The sequence below is a fragment of the Silene latifolia genome, chromosome 11, assembly GCF_048544455.1.
Source record: "Silene latifolia isolate original U9 population chromosome 11, ASM4854445v1, whole genome shotgun sequence".
Taxonomy (NCBI): domain Eukaryota; kingdom Viridiplantae; phylum Streptophyta; class Magnoliopsida; order Caryophyllales; family Caryophyllaceae; genus Silene; species Silene latifolia.
Genome location: NC_133536.1, coordinates 139,280,325 through 139,285,533, shown reverse-complemented (window position 1 = coordinate 139,285,533; position 5,209 = coordinate 139,280,325). Strand labels below are relative to the sequence as shown.

Here is a 5,209-nt window from a genome sequence, read left to right as displayed (position 1 = left end):
AGTTGGAATAAGGGGTGCCATTCTTGTATCCTGGGAAAGCATTCACTTGTTCATTTGTTCCCCTACATTCACTTTGCTCATGTCCCAAAGTTCCACAACTTTCACATACTCCACTTGGAATTGAGGATGATGCCACCATAGCATTAACATGTTGTTTGGGTGATTTGGAAGCTTCATCAAGCTTAGCCATAGCCTTCTCAAACTTCAAATTAATGGTGTCGATATGAGCACTTAGTTGAGCACCCAATTGTGTGATGGAATCTACCTCATGCCTTCCTCCTCTAGTGGCCTTTCAAGGCCTACTATATTGGGAATTATGAACCGCAATCTCTTCGATTTTGGCCCATGTTTGATTGTCATCAACTTCCGTAAACATCCCATTGGATCCCATATTGAGCACATTACGTGAGTCTTCATATAAGGCGTTCCAAAATTGTTGAACAAGGAAACACTCACAAAGCCCATGGTGTGGACAAGAACGACAAGTGTCCTTAAATCTCTCCCATGCTTCTTATAATAATTCCTCATCCCTTTGCTTGAACTCGGTGATTTGGGATCTCAACATATTAGTCTTCTCCGGAGGATAGAATTTCTTGTAGAAGGCAAGTACTAGCTTCTTCCATGAATCAATACCAAGGGTAGCCTTGTCTAGGCTCTTCAACCATTTCTTTGCGGTACCGATCAAAGAAAAAGGAAACAATACCCATCGGATTTGGTCTTGAGTAACTCCGGTTTGAGAAATTGCATCACAATAGTCACAAAAAATCTCCATATGTAAATGAAGGTCTTCACTATGCATCCCTCCAAATTGACTTCTCTCAACTAATTGTATGAATGCGGATTTCGCAATGAAATTACCGGTTAAATGTGGTGGTGTAGGATTACCATTTGGTAGGTTCTCCTCGGTTGGTACGGAATGAGAAGAAAATTTACGCATTGTGGGTTGTTTTCGTGGTTGGTTTTGAATTGGGTTATCCTCTCCTTCTCTTGCGAAAGGGCTAACAAACTCAATGTTATTTGGTTGAATGTCCACAATCTCTCTAATACCTACAACTCCCGAAGTACTTCTAGCAACTCTTCTATTGTTAGTTAAGGTCTTTTCATTCTCGAAATCAATAGGTAATAAATTACCTTGTGATCTCCTAGTCATGCAAAATATCAAACAAATCGAAAACAATTAGAACTACCTTGAGGAGATTGACTTCCCCAAGGTAAAAAAAGACACAACTAAAAACAATTAACGAAAATCAAATCAATTGAACATCGTCCCCGGCAACGGCGCCATTTTTGGTGTGAAATAGTCTCGTCCTCAAAGCTATCAACCAAAACAATATTTATAACTTCACAAACTACTCTTAGTAAAGAGGTAAGTAAAGGTCGGATCCCAAGGGACGGGTATTGATTTAGGATTTCAATTGCAAGTAGCTATGTCTTAGGGTGTCACAAATTGGTATGAGATGAGATGTAATCTAAACTAATCAAGAAGATGAATGTAAATTAATGAAAACAATAAAAAACAATAAAAGGGGTTGTAAACAATTGACTAAAAGCACTAGGGTGTCATGAGTTCATAGGGGATTCATGGAAATAGATCATACAAACATGTTCCCAATTAGAAGCAAGCACTTATTGTTGTGATGGGATCGAGTTAGTGTATATCTTACAATCCCTAGGAAGATTTAGGTCCCGGAGCCGAGTCGTCTAGACTGTACAACACCTACACTTCGACTTAGTCTCCTCCTATTCAACTCTATGCATGGTCTAACAAGGCTCGAGTTGGTTTATGTCTTACAAGCCTCATTGAAATGATAAGAGATGGGTAAAAAATGCAAGGTTTCATAGTCTAGCATTTCATCAAACATAACATGTGCATAGGTTGAAATCACAACAAGCAAGAAAATTAATTATGAGAACATATTAGATTAAGCATAGATCAATCCCCATGTTTGTTTCCCCTAATTCTCCATTAACCAAAGCTAAAGGATTAATCACTCATGATCAAGTTTAACATGCTAATAAGGTTGCCAATCATACTAACAAAGCAAAACATGATGAATAAATGATGTGATTAACAATAATTAAGCAAGGGTAAAAAGGGATTATACCTATGGAGATGATCCAAATAATAAAGCAAAGAATAATAGAAGTACTTGATGAAAGATAGAAGGTTGTCAATCCTCCAATAAACCCAAATTATCTTCTAATTACCCAAATAAAACTATAAACAATTTAGAGATTAATGAAAGATTAAGATGTGGTTAATATTGAAATGTGTATTATAACTAAATTAAGACTAAATTAAGAGAGGATTAAGATGATATTAAGGGTTGATTAAGATGAAATGCTAATTTAGGTAGTACAATGGGGGTATTTATACTAAAATTAAGTACAAGGATTAGGATTACAAAGGGCTTAAATGACTATTAAGACCCTAAGAAAACTTAACCATCTTGTTCATCCCGAGGGATATGTGCGGATCGTTCTTGCAACTCCCACCAGGATCCGCTCGTCCTCTCCTGAAGCAGGGTTGGTCGTGTAAGGAGATCCGCTCGGATCATATAGGAGATTCTCGGATCCTGCCTCTGGGACACTCGTCCTGAGCTCAGGCCACTCGGATCGTGGCACAGGGTTCTCCTCTTGTTTGGCTCCTTAACAATCCGCGGGGATCGTGTTGGGGGTCTAAGGATATTTTCATCATTTCCCATTTCACTTCATTTATTTGCTTAGGCCTCTAGTGTCGGTCTTCTCCTTGATGCTTGGTTATTAGATGAGATCCATTTAGCTCTAATTTGCCTTATAAATGCAAGGTTAGAAATCCTCTCTTACTAAGGACACAAAACCTCAAAGAATATGCAAAATGGGAAACTAAAGATAAGAAATGACCCTAATATATGCTAGAAAGCATGGGAACGAGGTTAATTCGGGGACTAAATGTGCTCAAATATGAGTCACATCACGTAGTGAGTCTAATAAAATGAACCTGGTGTATGTATGTTGGGAGCCCCGGCTGATGCTTGATTTTGGGTGAGAAGGCGTCCTCATTTCAAAATCATGGCCCCAATATGCTTAAGCGAGCCACCGAGTATGGGGATATCGAGTCAGAAATTGTGTGCATAGATGTGTATGATCAATAGATTAGAAATAGTTATGATGGAGTCTATGGTAATGTTTAGTGCGTGCAAATAGTGACGATGAATTGTGAAGGTTTGTGGATCGTTGGATATGTGTGTGTGGATATGATAAAGAAGGTGGATGTGCTAGGAGTGGTATACGAGCCTTGGGTAATGTGATGATGATAATGAGCTGTGAGTCTTTATATGCGTTCTAGTTAATAAAAGTTGTCAAGTAATGTTGGGAAATGCAATGGATGAATGTTGTTGCGTACTCTTGTGACATGGCATAGTTAAGTTAGATATTTGGTTGATGAATTGTTATGACATGTTTGAAATTTTAGCAAACTCGAGTAGTAAAGTGTTAGCTATATTGCCAAATGGATGCTTGGTGAAATGTAATCACATGTCGAGTGATTGAGTTTACATATGCGTAAGTAAGTGTAAAATAATGAGTTGATTTTATATATGTATAAGGTGATATCATAGCAGATTGTCTGGCATAATGTTCGATATAGGATGGAATGATATGTATATATAATGTTCCGATGAAATAGTTGTGTTACATTTGAGAAGTATTAATGCATCATAATTAGATGAAATAATCAGTGACGAGTTCCAAATATACTTTGGATTCGACACGAGTTGTTGTTTTGAAGGAATCGTTAACCGAACTCGTAACTTTTGACCTCTTTCCTAATCTTACTCGACCGAGTACGACTGCCTACTTGACCGATTAAACCATACTCCATCTAGTTGTGAGGTTATTAGATCGAAAACATTGGAACCGCCAGCGAAAACACGATCGAGTAGCTCTAACTCGATCGAGTAGAGGCCACTCGATCGAGTACCCGACTTACTCGATCGAGTAAGTACTGCTATACCCGTGTTTTATCGGGATTCTTATACTTTCCCAACTTCATTCTTCTTCTTATTTCGTTTTACTCTAAACCCTAACTTTCTATCATCAAACTTTTCTCTCAACCGTTGGTGAAATTTGTGCTTGATTTCTTGCTTTTCTTCTTGATTAATTCGTTCTATTCATTTGCTAATCATTCAAGGTAAGAATGCTAATCATTTTCTTGTTTTTAATCGATTAGAAACATGTAAAAGTGCTAGATTTTCTAAAAAATTCGATTTATACTCATGTATTCTTGCTTATAATTGTTTTAATTTGGTATAATTGCTCTAATTGTTGATTATTGATGCTAGAAGTAGAAAAAATCAAACCTATAAGAGAACATATATGGACCAAAATTTTTAGGGTTTGGGTTAGAAATTGAATTTTTGTTTGTCTTTTGAGAATGGAAGAGAAAAAATTGAGTAATGTATGTTATGGGTATCATGTTTGGTGTTAAAACTCCGTCTTAAAAGTGCTCCAAACTGAAATTTGCCCCAAATCTTTTTGATAGATTACCTTTTTGTGAAATTGTTTTGAAAGGATTAATACTTTAATTTGTTAATTGATGTTACAATTTTCGTAATTTTTTTTTAAGCTATAAGGCCGTCTGTTATGAATTGTGGGAGTAGCATGTTTAAAACTTTTGATTGTTTTGGTGAAGCTAGTTTACATTATTGTTTCTTAATCCATAAGTGCGCATGAAAGGTTTATTTCCGTCAAGTAAAGTGTATGTTTGTGTGCCTAAATATGTATGTTGAAACATATGCCGAGACATGCAGCTGCCACTTGTCAAAGTAAGAGGGGGAGGGATTCTGAGCCCGAAGTTGCGGAGGGGAGTCAGGGACCCACTGTCCCACCGATCCTGAGTACCCTACAATTGTCTTTGCTGACTTTAAGCAAAAGGAGGCTTTTGTTGAGTTATAGAAACTTTGCATGAAACCAACTCGTTGTATCGACACCACAATCTTAGAGGACCTTAAGGTAGAGACGGATGTGAGGCACATCTTTGAGACTTTGGGTTTGACTAGTTTGTATCGCCTTAGGAAGCATTCCTACTCCTTCTTGACCTTGGAGTTCATGAGATCTTTCACCTATGATGCGGCAACTAAGACCGTACAATTTCGTCTCATGAACACTAGTTTCCTCTTGACCATGGACATGTTTGCTACCCACCTTGGCCTTGCCCGACCAGAGAAAG

At 37.6% G+C, this 5,209-nt stretch overlaps 1 non-coding gene across 1 annotated transcript; it reads left to right on the top strand.

Moving 5' to 3' along the window:
- Positions 1-458: 458 nt before the first annotated feature.
- Positions 459-565, top strand: LOC141616118 (small nucleolar RNA R71). The gene has a single exon (XR_012530489.1). It is a non-coding gene; the product is annotated as a small nucleolar RNA R71 (small nucleolar RNA).
- The last annotated feature ends 4,644 nt before the right edge of the window (positions 566-5,209 follow it).